Here is an 18,273-nt window from a genome sequence, read left to right as displayed (position 1 = left end):
TCTCTCTCTCTCTCTCTCTCTCTCTCTCTCTCTCTCTCTCTCTCTCTCTAATCTTCTTTGTCTCTATTATCAGACGACCGCAGGTACATAGCAACGCGGTAGCCAATTTTCCCTGTGTTAATACGCGCGAGCCAATTTTCACTATATATGTTAATATTTCGCCCGAAATAAATCTATATTTTGTATTGCGTACTATGGTATTAATTTGCAATGCTAAGGGCCGAGGTTTGTGGCTTTAGCGGTCTGGTTCTCTCCCGCGCGCGTTCGGCGCGAATATCGTCCTGCGTCTCGTCGCACGCGGGAAAATAAAAGGCCCTGCGAATCGCCCGAAGAAAAATAAGCGGAATAACGTCGCACACTCGCACATTCGCCGCGAGCACGCGTGCGTGTGCTCATTTTGTATACGCGATACGGGCATTAATAATTCGTAACTCGGCGTAAAATTGGCATCCGTAAAACAAATTTGCCCCCACCCGATAAACATCTAAATTAATCGCATAAATTAATCAGTTATACGGAACAATTGTTTTGAGACAGATTTATTTGTTGTTGCGCGCGTCACACGCACAAATGTGTACGTGCCCGATGTTTTATTACGTTAAAACGCGCCGCAGCAATGATCGGATTGACCAATAAAACAAACGAATATAAATTATTAAATTGACCCCTCCCCTTCTCCCTCTTTCTCTGTTCTCCCCTCTCATTCTTTTTCTTTTTCTATTTGCCCTTTCGGTAACGTTTAACTGCATCACTAATCAATTTCAGGCGCGTTTAAATTACCTTTCGCAAAAATAATCGAATCTGTTAATGCCATTTGTCAGGATCTTTGATCACTCGACTTACAATATCGTCGTGAGCGCCCCCGCCTCCCCCTTCCTATTTTCCATCTAATATTTACGCCCACGTTTTAAACACCTCCGCCATCGTTCTTCTCCTCCTCTTGGTCAACTTGTCGGGCATCTCTCTGTCACGGGGTACATTGAATTTCATGTGAAAATTAAAAGGAGTTATGTGGCTCTACGTTGTTTGCTCGCGCGTTGAAATTTTTCTCTCGGGTCGGCTCTAAGCGGCGTGATTAAAACGGCGTCGCTGACTAATGGCGGCGAGGCGAGCACACGGCTCACGTCTTAATTCTGCACGCCTTAATTTTCACATAGTTAACGATATTTCGCGAGCGCGCTGCATGCGCTCGCATTAAAGGGAAAGATGTCGGGGCGCCAGCACGTTCGAAGAGAAGGAACGGATCGCAATTTTTCCCCTTTCTCACGTGAACTCCCTTCCTACATTTCCCCTTCCTCCTCCTCCCCTTTCTTTCCCTCCACCGTGCTCGACATCGTCGTCTCGTGTTCAACGCTCCTCACGCTCTACGACGGAATTAAAATTAATGACGCGGATCCGAAATTCTCGTTCTTATTTTCTTGCCTGGCCGGGCGCTCGGCGTAACGAGCGTTTACGTGGCGCGCGACATTTTTAAAGGACGAGGGAGAGCCGTCGGCTGGATATACCCTTTATCCACTCCGGCTGTCTCCGCGGCTTAGTTGACAATTGGCCATACTTATTCAAGGATGATTCAACCCACGAAATAATGATTACTGAGTTCTTGTTGCTAATGGGTAGTCCGTACATCTTTCTACACAAAATAAAAAAAGATTCAAGCTTTATGAGCGCCTAAAATTAATTGAAAAACAATTTTTATTTTCTTTCTACGTAAAACAAAAAAAGATCCAAGGCTCGTGAACGCCTGTGCTGAGGAAAAGAAAAGTGGTTGAGTTAATGAAACTTTGCTTGGACGAACTGTATAGTTGCTGTGATGAGAGTTATCAATTGATTCAATGATCGCTATTTGGTCAGTAATCAACGTATTGTTGCGCTAATAATAGATACAATATTTTTTTGAAGCTAAGTGACTGGCGATTTTATCGATCCTGTTTCTTTTTCTCAATGTAAAATTAATTGAGAAGCAGTTTTTGTTTTCTATTAGTTGCGCTATTTTTTACTAGTCGCGTTTTTTTGCTCATTTTTAAGGGTTGTCAAGGAATACGCCCTTAAGGAAAAGCGAAAATATCCTTAAGGAGAGGAACGTTGACCATGCCTGGTTTCTTGAAGAATTGAAGAACCTAGTTACTTTTTAAATCATATGTAAAATTTTCATCTTCCTCGAAACGTAATTTATGTGTGCCAGATTATTCTCACATAACTACGACCAATTAGAGTAGTTCTGTTAATATACGTTATTGAAATGTGCGTTACTTAATCGCGCCGACCGCGGGCGATTTTTCCGCCCAATGATCGCGCGCGTGTTTTCCCTGGGTTTTTCTATATTAATACTTTACATGAACGCACTTTTCTGCCGGCTTGCGCGCCCACTCTGCAGCTTTAAATTTTGCACTATGGCTTAAAATAACTTCCCGCAGATCTCTCGCTGCAAGCTTGCGATTTTTCCCACCAAAATCTCCTCTTCCGGTCGCGCGCGTGATCAAGCTGTACCGCCGAAATATTCACTCGCGAAAGAAGTCGGAGGACGCGGCTGTAACAATCGGATCGTTTCCTCGTTCCATCTAACATGACGTAACGTTTCTTTCGTCCGGATGTGTAAGTCCCGATCTACAATAGGTGCAGTAAGCTTTAAGCCTTAAGAAATTGACTTCACGGAAAAAAAGATTTGCTAATATATGGACAACTAAAATTATTAACTGCGGGAATAAATTTTCTTACTTTCATGGCAAAGTTATTTAGTTGTGATAGCTAAAAGATTTGCTAATATATGGACAACTAAAATTATTAACTGCGGGAATAAATTTTCTTACTTTCATGGCAAAGTTATTTAGTTGTGATAGCTAAAAGATTTGCTAATATATATATATATACATATTAGCAAATCTTTTAGCTATCACAACTTTTGCTAATTATATATATATATTAGCAAATCTTTTAGGTATAATATATATGTATTAGCAAATCTTTTAGCTATCACAACTAAATAACTTTGCTATGAAAGCAAGAAAATTTGCCCCTGCAGTTAATATTTTCAGTTGTCCATATATTAGCAAATCTTTTTTTCCCGTACAATCACAGTTGATTATTCTTCTCAAGTTTGATTGTGATTGGTCAATTTCTTAAAGCTTAGGGCTTAAATCACCTATTGTAGATCGGAACTAACGGAACCGCGCGGAAAATCCCGCGGAACAAGTCGAAGGCGAGCGGCGCGCGGTGACCGTTCTGCGGGCCGGGGTCGTGACTGTCGGTCGCGCTAACGAGTTTTGTCTAGGCGAGACGTAACAATGGCTTGCTTTAAAAGTTTCCCGTAGATAGGATGAACGGCAAAATTATAGCCGCAGTTAACTTTCGCAAAAGTTTATACGAGTTAACTCGCCGCCACCACCGACGTCGTCGTCGTCGTCGTCACCGTCGCCGAAGCCCTCGCTCGCGCGCCGCGCTTTCCGCAGGAACTCGCTGTCTTCTTTAATCACTGACAACGAATGAAGTATGCATATTAACTCCTTCAGCGCGCAGTTCGAGCAATTTAAGGAGGTTCCAGCGCTATTCTCTGGACAATCGGTGTATTCTATTAATAAAAATGTTCAAAAGATGACTAAAAAATAATTTTGCGGCAATATTAGTAATGTGCAGTTCATAACTGTCGTAATATATAAATTTTTTATTTTAGAAGTTTTATATATATATATATATATATATATATATATATATATATATATCAAATATTTTGAAAGTGACAAAATGAAAATCGTAGAACACTCATTTGATGCCAATGGCAATTGTAGGAAAAGTATGAACATAATAAATGATCAATTTCATTTAGTTTTAATCAATTGAGTCAAAATGAATAATAAATGTAGAAAGGACATTATATATATAAAGCTATTGCACAGATCTAGTGCTAACTTATCATGTATATATATTGAAAAAGGAAATATCTGAAAAATATAAAATCGGTTTATTTTAAATAAATCGTTATAATTAAATCCAGGCATGGTCAACGTTCCTCTCCTTAAGGATATTTTCGCTTTTCCTTAAGGACTTATTCCTTGACAACCCTTAAAAATGAGCAAAAAAAACGCGACTAGTAAAAAATAGCGCAACTAATAGAAAACAAAACTGCTTCTCAATTAATTTTACATTGTTATTAAGAATATATTTATTTAAATCTAAATTCTTCCACTTAAATAGAATAAACAATTATTTTCATGAAAAGCTAAGAGAAAACGTATATCTTTCTGTTTGAAACATATTATATATTTTTATATTTTATATAAATATGTTATTATAGAATATATACCCACTGAATAAATATTTTTTATTTCTTAGATATTTTTCTCAGTGTATGTGATGTTGCTCCATTCTAACTTATATACTTCTTTCTCCTGTACAAATTATAGGTTTATCTTACATTTAGCCAAACACTAAAACCTTAATGCCCATTAATATGTGCCAAAATTATTGTGAGAATTTTATCCGCGGCGAGAATTTATTCGGAACCGATCGGCGAGAGTCTACACGGGTAGATAATAAAAAGGAAAAGAAAAGAGGTGGGGAACGAAAAGAAGTTTACACGAAGCGCTTCTCGGCACACCCTGTACACGCCATAGGGATATAGCAGAAAAATATTTCGCATCCAGCACACACTAGGAACTCAATTCTCATGCAAATGCGGGACGCCCCTCCATCCGAGAGCAATCTTTGTTTTATTCCGTACATTTCGGAGGACTCTAAAATATATACTCCGGAGTAGACTGTCTGCTACAGCAAGAATCGCGCATTAAACTTTTGTTGCTCCGGGAGACCTCGACTCCTAAATCTCCTATCTCTCGCCGTAAACCTTAATGTCCAGATCGATATTCATTTCGAACCACCTTGCAGGCGGTGCTTAAAAGTGTCCTCACCGCATCCCTAACTCCCTTTCTCTTTCTCTCTCTTTCTCTCTCCCTCTCATCCTGTTTCTCCCTTTCTGCCGAATAAAAGTCAAGACTTTGCGGAGCGGCCGCCCGCGGAAACGAAATGTGGGACGAACTTACAAAAGGAACACCGGCGTACTCGAACTCATCAATTTAAATGGAAGTCCGTGCCAACTTTCTCTCTCTCTCTCTTTCTCTGTCTATATATATATATATATATATATATATATATATATATATATATATAAGGTGATTCGAGACACGAATAATAGTATACCTCATTCGTGCTCAACGGTCTTTTCGAGAGTTTGATGAGCTCAAAGTCAAAAGACCCGGCGTCATTTTCTCGTGTGTAACTCCGAAAGACGGAACTAGCAGTAAATGACGCGTTCACGATAAACGACAACGCTTATTTCGGCAAATTTAACGACACGAGATTGCATAAAGCGAAAGAGAAAAGAGAATTAGGGAGCGTTCATCGCTCACAGCGAGAGACGTCCTCCACGAGGGCGATGTTTCCTGAAATCTCGTTCGCGGCAGTTTTTAACTTAATTGAACGGGTTGAACTTCCACTTGGGGTTGTTTTTGTCAATTATATACTTTCATTCCAGCGCGAGAGAGAAAGAGGGAAGGAGGGATAGCCCGAGCGGAGGCTGCGTTTCCTCCAGCCGGATCAACGATCCGCAAGGTGAAACGTTAATTTTTCTTCTCGAGACACCCCTCCGGGGAGAAACGTTAAATTCGTTTACTAACCTGGGTAAAAATGTGCGCGTAATACACACAGTGACTCGGCGCGAGGAACGCTTCGACGAACGAACTGTCGGCATTCTTGATTCTTGCCGAACTTTCTCGCGGACGAGAGAGCAAAGGGGAGAATCACCCCGTCGGGATGTTTCTCCGCGATGAGTATACACGGACATTAACTCACCGCCATGCAAGGAATTTCGCCGATCGATTCTGCCGGGAAAATTCGGCACGTTGCGACGAGAGAAAGAGGAAAAGGGAGTAAAAGCGAGCGTCCTCGGGATATATATTCCGAGCACGTCGCGAACGAGAGGAGATCCCTGAGCCAGCGGATCGAGCTCCCGCTCCCGGAAGGGGGACTTCTCCTTTTCGTTTCCGGAGGAACAGCGGATCGGAAGGGCCGATCCAGGCGGTCTTCTCGGGAATGGTCTTCAAGCCGCGAAAATCGCGGGCGCTCTACGACGCTACATTAACCGCGATCGCCCTCGCCCCGGCCACGAGGGTAATAGGATCCGCGGGATTCGTGCTCGTGGATAAAGCGGCCGCATGGACGAAACTTTTAATTGCTGTCGCTCATGTCCGGGGAAAAATGTCAGCGGATGCGGAGAGACACGCGCTCTTTTAGCGCTCGCTCGAGCGTCGCGACGTTTTAGGAACATATTCCCGCATATGATAGACGTGGCGTGCGTCACCTTAGACGGAAGAAGATAAACGTCAAATTCTTCTTCTCTCTTCCTCCTGTGACTTGACGAGACGCGTTCGGTTTTAACCTTTTGCACTCCAAGTGCTAACTTCGTTGGTACTTGGGAATTTTGACATCCTGCGCGAAAAATGAAGTTTTCATTTGGATTAATCAAATATCTGGTGAAATATGAACGTAATCAGAAATTCAAGTTACCAGAATTCTGTTTAGGTTAATAAGATTTATGGTTAACCAGAACTTGCAACTTCAACTTAATAAGATTCCTGTTTAACCAGAATTTGCGACTTTCAAATTAACAAGATTCTTGTTAATCTTGCAACTTTCAAGTTGACAAGATTTTTGGTTAACCAGAACTTGTGATTTTCAACTTAACAAGATTTCTGTTTAATCAGAACTTGCAACTTTCAAGTTAGCAAGATTTCTGGTTAACCAGAATTTGCAACTATTTGCAAGTCGAAGAGAAATCTTGGACAGAATTCTAGTAACTTCAACCGAAATTTCTGATTCGTTCATACTTTATCAGACATTTGGTTAATCCAACCTAACATTTTTTTCGTGCACTTTACACGTGCCAACTCAGTTGACCAAAGAAATAAAAAATTATGCTAAATTCTATTTAGAATTACGTACTATTTAGAATTACGTATTAGAACTAAGACAATAAAAAGTTATACTAAATTTTATTCGAAAGTACGTTACTTCTCACACAGAAAAGAATTCCGTTGTATTAACGTGACGTTTAGTTTTAATGAACACGCGTCGGAATTGCTATGTGTGTAGTTCTCATGACCCAAATTCTTCTAAGAACAAGAAATTCCGTTTCCTTCAGCCAAAACGCGTTGCTTCGTTCATTACAACTAGAAATCCCCGTTAATCCTTTGTATGGCGATAGTAAGTATACTTTTACCACCTTTTTCTCTTTTATTTTTACGATTTACAGTTTAATGAAAACATAAATATGATCTCAGATTTTCCTGATATGTTAATACCTACTTTACATGTTTTCCATGATGTTTATATCTGATTGTTAATTTTTAATTATTTATAAAAAATAAAGTTGAAAAGAGCAATTTAAAAATAATTTAATTCCACAAGGATCAATATAACCAAACATTTTTTTCGTGTATAACTAACTGTCGACAGTGGCTTCTTTCGCTCAGTTTGGCAGTATTTCGATAGAACTGTCAATTTCGCATAAAAATTCATGGGACCCAAGAGGTTAATATTCGTTCACAGTGGCGCGTGGTTTGCTCGATCGTTACGACTTGTCGTGTTCCAGTTTTCGAAGCTGGGCGACGAAGACGACGCGCATCGTCCCGTCGCGTTATAAATACTTAATTAATTAATCCCGGCAGTCCTCTCTCTCCCGCGCCAAGTTTATCGAATTCGCAGTGGCTTCTCCGTCCTCCTTTTTCACTCTTGGTTCGGTTATCTCGGTTACTCATGCGGAAGGCTTAATTAGAGCGACCCTTTTATACAGTTACACCGGAGCAACATCGTTAGATCTTTGTTGGCGACCTTCCGCGACGAAAACGGGGGTGAACGAGGGGGAACGACGGTTCCCCGGTAGCGAAGTTCGCGGGGTCGTGTTCACCCTCTCCACCCTCGGCCTCTGCCATTCTCGCACTCTCACCCTGCTGCCTTCTGCAAAGACAAGGATGTTACGGGCGACGTGAGTTCTGTTAATTCTCAGAAACCAGAAGCGCCGAGGTTGGAGGGAGGGAGAGGGGAGATAAGTTCCGAGTTTTCGCGCGCTGCTTTCCTTCCTTTCCGCCGAGTTATTTAGCTCCTTCATCCCTCACCAGCTCAGCGAGAAATTCTCTTATTATTCCTTCGATCCTTTCGGTCTGGAGACCGAATCCGAAACAAACGAGACCGACGAGACGGTCTCCGTGGAGAAAGTGGCTCTCGCCGAGGTCGCGCGCGCCAGTGTATTTGCAAGTTTTAAAAGAAATATTAAGTAGGGACCGCTCTCCCCCGACACGGTCCGTGGACTCGCGCGAGAAATGGTGGGAGTTGAGTTATATCGGTGTACTTTGCATAATTTATCCCCAAGTATAGTCCTCTCCTTCTCTCTCCTTTTTTCTTTCCAGCCACATCGGGGATGAAGCGGAGGCTCTCCGCGCGTCTTCCGACACGGCGGGGCGACATCGATCGAGAAAATACGCGCGCGAAAGAGAGAGAAAGAGAGAGAGAGAGAGAGAGAGAGAGAGAGAGAGAGAGAAAGAAAGGAGGAGAAGGAGAGCGCGCTTGAGCGTCGTTACTTGTGTTTATTCGCTACTCGTTGGGTCGTGTAAACAACAGCGCGCAAACTATCGACCAAACGAAGTGCCATTAAAACGCAACGCATTCTTCGGATACCGCCGAATACCGCCGGAATCTCGGCGGCGGTAACACTCAAAGGTGTTTACTCGAGAACGTCAGCGCTGAGGGCTCTCTCTCTTTCTCTCTTTCCTACATTATCCGTCTACAAGCGCAAGAAACGTAGCTACAAAACGCGGCCAAGTTACGCGCGAGTGTGCGTCGACATACTACTGTGTCCAAAAAGTAAGACCAGTTTTTATTTATTTCAAAAAATATTTATTTATTCTTCCAAATCTATTTCGTCGCCTTCAAAGTAATCCCCTCCCGACACAATACACTTATGCCAACGTATTTTCCAGTCCTCGAAATAAGAATTAAAGTCGCCTTCCGGGATGGCTTTCAGAGCGCGTAGCGATTCACGTTGTATCTCTTCTATCGTCTCAAAACGATTTCCCCGCAGTGGTCTTTTGAGTTTCGGGAATAGCCAGAAGTCACACGGTGCTAAATCAGGCGAATACGGTGGTTGTGGAACGATATGGATCGAATTTTTGGCGAAAAAGTCACGAAGAACGAGTGCAGTAATTGAGATGTTTTGGCACTAGTCGAGATTTTACACGTTTCAGGCCCAAAATATCTTTCAAAATGGTATTGGCAGATCCTTTCGAAATACCAACAGCATCAGCAAGGTCTCTAACAGTCATTCGACGATTAGCAAGCACAAGTTCTTCGATTTTCTTGACGTGTTGTTCATCGGTAGAGGTTGATGGTTGTCCGCTCTTCGTCTTCAACACTTTCACGAACTGTTCCTTCTTTGAACCTTCTTTGAACTGTTTATACCACTTGTAAACATTCCTTTCCGACAAAGCATAGTCCCCGAAGGCTTTCTGCAACATCCTGAACGTTTCTGCACCCGAAATTTCATTCCGCAAACAAAATTTAATGCAACTTCTTTGCTCAATATAATTAGACATTGTAAAAATCGCCGAATGCACTTTTAGCGTCGTACAAAACCAAGCGTAAAGCAAAAAGTAATGAATGTTTTGACATGAAATTTGTCACAATGCTGCCAACTTGGAAAAAATATATTTATGATGTGCGGTTTACCCGCGCGATTTAAATTGAAAACTGGTCTTACTTTTTGGACACAGTAGTAAGAGTAAGAGCATTAACGCTCGGACACGTACCTTATCCTGGACATTCTTATTGTTTTGGTCTTCAAATACGAATATTTAAACTTTCAACATAAAATATATACACTTATGTTGAATACGTACACGTTCACTTAGAATGAATCGGTGAAAATATTTCTGACTGAACCAACGAAAGGACTGTTTCGCCGATAATCAGTGAACATTCACTGATTTTCAATGAAAACACCCGTCTACTGTTCCGTCTTATATCTCATCGATTTCGAGCAGTAAGATTTTATTACAAAATCTTATGGAAAAAGCAGTATGGTTGGCCAACACATATATCTGGTTATGTTAATCAGACTCAGTAGTAAAATACGAAATAACTAATTATGTGTGTGCCGCAGCCACAGAGCAATCGTTGAGTTACTGGCGTTGCAGCAGTAACAATGTCTGACTGCTCCAAACAGGATGCATCCATGTAAATGTAAATGGTAAATGTCGAATCCCAACCGATTTCTGATTACCACGAGCAGATCATGTACAACTGCATTAATGCAGTCGATGCGCCAAAGTAATCGAGCCATATTAACCATATACATTACCATTGCACAAAGACAACCATTGTGATGCAGCTATGGCTGTTGCATGACTAAATATTTCTGTTCACGTGTATCAGATCTTCTCAATGACATCGTCTGTTCGCAAAGTGCATCACAATAACGGCAATAATCGCTACTACTGACTGATCCTATCAGCGGGATTTTCTTGCAGTGATACACTTGTAACTGAGCCACCAGTTGTAGGTGTAATGCATTTCAGTGATGAATAACACTGATTGCGCTTTAGAGAGTATATTATTCTATGTCGCGCGAGAAGCTCAAATATTCGTATTTGAGGGACCAAATCAGAAAGAATGCTTTCGGTAGTTTTACCTTAACTCCTCTCTCGTTAAAACCGTCGCCGTGAACACACATGGGCGTGATTCGGAGAATCGAATTTTTCACATCCGCGCGCGAGTCAATTTAGCGTCCGCCCCGTCGTGGAGACACACCTCTTCCGGATACGTAGGTGCGCCCCGCAATATTCCGAATTCCGGTCGGCCGCGGGCAGGACGAGATCGAGAGAAAAGGGTACGTACACCACACCCGACGTCGTCGTGCTCTTCCAGCGCGGGAGGACGTGACGAGATATTGAAAAATCTCGCGAATCGTCACCTCACGAGAGAGCGCCGGGTCAATCGCTGTCGTGTCGAGAGCGGAGAGCCCTCGTCGCGGCTTGACGATCTGTTTACATCGCGCAGCGAGCTGCTTTTGATTGCGACGGGCGCCAAACGAGGATGCATCCCGGATGCTCTCGTCATCAAGCTCTTGCCGGCATTTTCGCGAGATCTTAACGGTCGCGCGCGCTCTTTCATACCTCGTCGCTCTCCTGAGGCTGAGAAAGGGACGAGGAGGAGACGGCGAGGGTGAGAGGTGTCGAAGCAGTCGCCTGAAACGGCCGCTGCGAATCCGCCCCGTGCGGATATAAAACCGCTATATTGCCGTAGTCATACCAAGCCGATAAAAGCGGGATAGCGTTACCGCCGGCGGTCGGTGTACTCGCGTTACGTTAACGGCGAAATCGAACGACGAGTGGTTCGCGCACTCTGCGCTCGTAACTGTAAAAACGTCGCTAATCCGCTGCTACATTAACGGTGTGAATTATCGTGCGCACAGGAGGTAGCGGGAGTAGACAGATAGACAGGAGTGAAGACGCCGTAAAGAAAAACGTCTGGCACGGCGCCTGCTGGACGGCCCCCGCTTGACGGCGCGAAAATCGCCGGTCCCGAGTTCGCGGATAATTAAGGGGCTATTCTGATTTGAAAGATCGCAGAAAGAAGGGTAATCGTTCTCCCCAGGGATTTTCTCTCCTCCAGGGAAACAAACAAACCGTTACAGAGTAACGTCAAACTTCGCGTATCCTTTTAATCTTGTTCTTGAAATTTGAAATATGCTTTTATTGTCTAAGTCGCAAAAACGATCTCCTTTGGTATGCTATATCCTGGTCGCACTAGAAGCTCGTAAAGGAAAGAGAAACATGTAAATGATTCTGGCTCTCTAAGACCCGTTATTTGAAATTTGTCTCAAGTGAAATATTCATATTTCAGTTAGATATGAGTTTTTTTAGTGGAATCCGATTGCAAATATAATAAGTCTGTATTTTTATCTAAACTGCCTGAATGGTGTAGTAAACCAGTTAGAGTAAAACAAAATATATTCGTCTAGCTTATTGCACCAGTATACACAGTTCAGTTTAAGTAAAAAGATCTAATTACGTATATCGTGTGACACAAATGAAAAACTCAGATCTAACTCTAAATTCAGGTCTGAGTTTTATGTGAGACAAATTTCAAGGAACGACTACCAGGTGTAGAAGTATGAAACCGGAATTCCCCTATAAATGGTGCCAGCGTTCAGTTTAGTGACCGTAAGACCGCTACTGCCGCGCTATTATATTCTCCTAACAGCTGACGAATATTGTCAACAAACATAACCCCAACTTTCATTCTCTAGTATATTTTTGTATAACCTTAAACATGTCACGTTTCGAGCCTACTAACTATGATTTGCGGACAGCATTGATTTTCTGTTATCATTTAAAGAAAACTGCTGCAGAATCACATCGAATGCTTGTCGAAGCTTACGGTGAATATGCTCTTGGTAAATCTCAGTGTTTCGAGTGGTTTAAAAAATTCAAAAGTGGTGATTTTGACGTGAGGAACGAAGAACTATGAACTATGAACTATGAACTATGAACTGCTGAAACCTGGTCAAACCGTCAATACTAATCGCTACCAACAACAAATGATCGATTTAAATCGAACATTGACTAAAAAACGACCAGAATATGCAAAAAGGCAACACAATGTCATTTTGCTCCATGATAATGCCCCATCACATACAGCAAAACGGGTCAAGGAAACGATCGAGTCGTTCAGTTGGGAATTACTACCGCATGCGGCTTATTCTCCAGACTTGGCTCCGTCCGATTATCACCTGTTCGCATCGCTAGGACACGCTCTCGCTAACCAACGCTTCGATTCGTATGAAAATGTGGAAAAATGGCTAGATAACTGGTTCGCTTCAAAAGATGAAAAGTTTTTTTGGCACGGCATTCATAAACTGCCAGAGAGGTGGGAAAAATGTGTTCAAAACAGTGGAAATTATTTTGAATAAAGTATTATTTATCACTTTCGAACAACAGACGTCTTATTTGTATAAAAAAATTCCGGTTTCATACTTCTACACCTGGTATTAATACGGGTTCTGTGTATCTGAAGCACTAATCCCAAAATTATTCTTGCTCAGAAGTCGTGTGGCTATCGTTCGAACTAAAATAAGCATTATATACCTTTATATATATATATATATATATATATATATATATATATATATATATATATATTTATAGGTATATAATAAGCATTATATACCTTATTTTCCTTTTATAATAAAACACCAACTATATTTTAAGAAAGAGTTGGAATTTTTCAACAAAAAGGCCGCCATTTTGGTGATATCGGTTTGTAGTTCTGATCCCGATGTTCTTAAATCTGAGAACTCGCGTACACGTAATCTTCTAATTTGAAAATGTCTATTTTTCGATTCCTCGCACGTCGGAAGGAGCAGCTGAGGTGCAGCAGCCAGGATGGATGAAAGAAAAGAAAAAAGCCGACGAAAGGGCGGAATAGAATTACTTTTACTACTTGTGCTCGCAATTCCGGCAGCCGAGGCGTTTAATGACCCCCGTTTAAATGGAGCCCCTGGCGCGTTTGCAATGAGATAAAAGAAAATTTAAATCCGCACCTGGTCATGCGAGTACGCGTACAATGCGTGTGTGTATGTGTGTGCATATGTATGCCAGTGTGCGCGCGTGGGCGGAATTCGCGCGTAACCGTCCCTTATTGAACGCGGCGCTTAGAGCACACATGTGGAAGCATCAAATGGTGCGCGGAACCACTAAGCTCGCCGATATAGAGACTATTACGCCATTATTGCTACTACTATCACTACCACCACCATCACTATGCATTACTACTACCATTACTATCGTTACGTTATACGGGGTAACGGGGGTGTATGTATAATCGCAATTGTAGTCACGGGACATAGAAATGCAGCGTGCAGAATATTTCACTTTATGCGTCGCAGATTAACTGCAGCCGCGTCTGCGATAGAAGAATCCTGGATCGAAATTTTGATTTTATACTAACCCCGCACGATTCCTCGTCAAATTTCGAAGACGAATGAGGAATCTCGAGAGAAATGTAACACTGTGTCGGTTATTGCTCTACTTTGCTAGAAACTTATTATCGTAAATTTATTATCGTAAATTTCTCTATGAGATATCAAACAGAATCTGCTAAGAGCTTCTAGAATAGCTAAATACTGTAAATATCTTTTAAAAAATGCACGTTCTGGATTATTCGATATTCTTGACTTACATTGCATTTTTATTCTTAATTTTAATGAGCGGAATATATTTGATTGCTTGATTGATTACAGATAAAATATGTGCGATAAGGAAATATTAAATATTGAATATGAGGAAATATAATAAGATTAATGGAAAATAATAAGCTTTTCACGAACTATATATTATGTCATATTTTATTAGTATTGAGAATTTCAACGGAATTTGAAGATTAAAAAGGGAGGAAAAGTAAAGAGTTACAAGAAGAAAATAGCAGCTGACCAAAAACATCAATAGAGATTTGAATTTGAATTTACTGCAGTGACAAAGCTAAACGGAAGGAAAGAGAGGTATAAATCAGCATTTACGGGACTTACAATAGATTTTAAATCTCGTCTTTTGCACTTCCTTATCTCGTACATAATTTCAGCGATTTCAAATCCGCAACGTTTTAACGCTGCTTTAATTGTTATGTTCACACAGTGTTGTAGTTCGAAATTGGATTTTCTCCCCCAAATGTTCGATGGTTTGGTAATGGCGAATGTAGAATCAAAATCTTGACTCGGTTACGAAATTTTTGCAACGCGACATCAGAAACAATGCAAAATGCTCGCTAGAAGAAAGTCGTTTTCGCAACTCTCTTGCACGCTCCGGATTAATTTTCGGATTCGAAAGAAATTCAGTTTGGCTATCTTCACTGATGATACTTTAAAATTATGTCGCAACTTTGACGAACTTTATCACGTACGGTGCGAGAAGTTGTCGGAATCATCGCTGGTTGCCGTCCGAATGAGTCACTTCCACGAAATAGTTCTATGAAGTGAGTCAGTAGAGTCGAGAGCGCGTTGTCTATCTATAGCATGGCCATACGTTTCGTATTCTATAAATTCATTCATAAATCATTCGATTCTCTCCCTTCCATTGTCCGAAAATTATGTGTCATGAATCATTCATAAATGGGAGTAGATGGGATCCATAAAAAAGGTCTACAAAATTAGATCTACAAATTCCCCGCGGCTAAAATCAAATATCGGCTTTTTGCGGTCATGGATTTTCATCGAAATCAAGCAAAAAAATATATTCCGCTCATTAAAATTAAGAATAAAAATGCAATGTAGTTAAGAATATCGAGTAATCTAAGACATGCATTTTTTAAAAGATGTTTACAGTATTCAGCTATTCTAGAAACTCTTAGCAGATTCTGTTTGATATCTCTTAGAGAAATTTACGATAATAAATTTACGATAATAAGTTTCTAGAAAAGTAGAGCAACGACCTACACAGTGTTACATTTCTCTCGAGATTCTTCATTCGTCTTCGAAATTTGACGAGGAATCGTGCGGGGTTAGTATAAAATCAAGATTTCGACCTAAAATTTCGAAATTGGATGAAAAATCCAATAAAATTCGTTGAACTCCTTTATTTGGTTCATGTTGAATCGTTCTTAACCTCTTAGGTACTCTTAGGTACACCATTATAGTGGCTTTCGCATATGTCATCTTTTTGAACGGCACGCCACTATAGTGGCTCATTCTTATTTCTAATAAATTATAATTTATTCATTTAAAACTGTATTCTAATGTACTTACGTAGTGAAAAGCATTAACAGACACAAATCGCAGTGTTGTTTTCGCGCAGTCCGTGTTGAACTTTGCCGTACAGAGATACAGCTCCGCGGAGAGTCCTGCCGTAGCTAAGAGGTTAAAGAAGGACTGACTTCAAAATTAATTAATATTCAATTGTCTCTCAATATTTTACCCGCATTTCAACTTTATTCTTAACTTCTCTCAACCAGCGAGATATTAATTATATAACTTCAGCCCTGTGCACAATCAAGCACATATTAGAAGTAAGAATAAATATTAAATATTAAGTGTATTTTGTACATATGAAAAAGTATAACTAATTTCAAATATAAGTATACACTTATACTTGAAATTAGTTATATTTCATATCTAGTATTACATCATTTTAACTTTTGACTCTTGATTCTTGAATTTGTGATGCGTTAGTTTATTCTGTTGCTTTGTTATAAATAAAATAGTTCCATTATCTTATTCTCAATATTTAATATTTACTCTTATCCCTAATATATGCTCCATTGTGCACAGTTTCTTACTGAACTGCAGTCAGAATAATAGAAATAATGAATAAGTAATATAACAAGTTTTGATATTCTCCATAATCTCTTTTTCATCTATTGTTCTCATTCCTTGGTTACAGAAGTGTGCGACGCGTGAGAGAGCTACAATAAACGATAAGAAACGTAAACACGTCACCTCCCGTCGCCAACGGTCGTCGCTCATCAATTAGTTCGAGCAATCACACAGTCAAAACAAACCGGGACCTTCAAGGCGGTTAAACCCACCTTTGTGTCTCGTGGACTTTCTCGAGTTTTTCCATTCAGTCCCGAGCTGGCGAACAACGCGCGTATCACGGTCTACGTATATCGGTGTGTTATCTGTTATCGCTGTGCGCGGTTTCAAAACATTCGCGACTTCCAAGCGCTCGAATTTACTTCAGTACCTCGCGGACTTCTCCGGATATGTCCACTCAGTTCCGGGCCGGTGAGCGACACGCTCGTTACGATCTCCGTGTGTCGGTGTGCGCTACCTATTGTTCCTTTCGGATGATTGGACTATTTCGCCGGACTTTTTGAGATACTTAATTAGTCTTCCGTTAGCATCGCGTGACTTAACTGACACGTATCTTCGATAGAATCGTTTCTACGCGAGTGCCAGTGTCAATGCCACAACGAAGTAGCCAGGATGCTGGATCGAGAAGCCAGGACGAAGGACGTCGCGACACCGGCAACGATACATCGTATATTTTCAAGGTATGTCAAATCATTTATTATGAAAGTTTCCGGTAACGAACTTGCTGAGAATAAAGAACACCCAAGTCGAAATTTAGGCCGGCATTCATAGTTTGTCATTATTCATTGTAATTATAGTTTCATTGATTTTCAGTTAATTGTCAACCTATACCTGGATTCATTACATTATTTCACATAACGGACACTGATCCGAGCAGTCGAGTAACGGTCCATGAATATGAACTTGTAATTAATTATCCTCTCAATCAAAGATGGTAAATATTTAGTAACTATGAATATCGGCCTCGTAATATAACGTAAATTTGACAAGTGTTGATTTTTACGTCCAATAATGCTCGCAAGTCTGATTTCGTTTACGTCTGCTGATGCTTTTTTTATCTTTGTTTGGTCTTGTTATTGTACGGAATTCACATTTAAATCTTTATTGGCGAATTGCATTATTGGACACACATAACTGATATCATTGCTGTTACAGCTTCACACTGAGAGAAAAACAATGGTTGATCTAAGTAAAATTATAGTTACTTTTGACTCTCTCCAATCATATTTTTTGCAGTAAAATAATAGTAGTAACATGCATATATAAAGTTGTTATCATTAACATTATAGAAGAATTTAATAAAAAATAGTTTTCTCTTTCGACCTAAACTTATAGTAATTATTTTTTTTTATCGTTATAGTTACAAATACCAAGCATTTTTCTCTCAGTGGATATCAGCTCTTTTAAGAGCTACAAATCTCATCTCACTTCCATAAGAAAAAAAAGAAAAATAGGAAAGAAAAAAAGAAGAAAAAAAGAGGAAACTCAGGAAGAGATGAGATTAAGTCTTATTCTTTATATCCATTTACCCACAATAATCCTTGTTAAATAATTGAACGTCTGCTTATCCGATCTAAAAAGTATATACAAATTTCGTTCGAATATAGTCACACTTTGTCAATTACCAATCACGTGTTTGTATTTGTCAATCAATATTAATGTATAAGAACGCCGCGGCTTCGTTTATTATTAATTAATATTACGAGTTCCGCGTAAACGATGTTGCGCTTTCTGAGATTATACGGCCGAACATTGCAACCATCGTGAGTTGCATTTGACGAGTATCTTTTATGTATCGAATGCACACAATTTTTTCGATATTTCCGCCGCGAAAGGAGATTCATCGGGAGAGTTAAGCAACCGCTTAA

At 40.4% G+C, this 18,273-nt stretch overlaps 1 long non-coding RNA gene across 4 annotated transcripts in view; it reads left to right on the top strand.

The window, feature by feature from the left end:
- The window catches only part of LOC116847623, a 170,324-nt gene extending 153,245 nt beyond the window's left edge, over positions 1–17,079 (top strand). For all 4 annotated transcript variants that reach the window (XR_004378796.1, XR_004378795.1, XR_004378797.1 and 1 more), the window contains one exon: positions 16,473–17,079. This is a non-coding gene — a long non-coding RNA (uncharacterized LOC116847623). The remainder of the gene's footprint in view (positions 1–16,472) is intronic.
- The last annotated feature ends 1,194 nt before the right edge of the window (positions 17,080–18,273 follow it).

Source organism: Odontomachus brunneus, unplaced genomic scaffold (assembly GCF_010583005.1).
Source record: "Odontomachus brunneus isolate Ranch 3 - 2012 unplaced genomic scaffold, Obru_v1 Obru_scaffold_081, whole genome shotgun sequence".
Lineage (NCBI taxonomy): Eukaryota > Metazoa > Arthropoda > Insecta > Hymenoptera > Formicidae > Odontomachus > Odontomachus brunneus.
The sequence above is the reverse complement of the archived record's forward strand: the minus strand, read 5'-3'. Positions and strand labels throughout refer to the sequence as shown.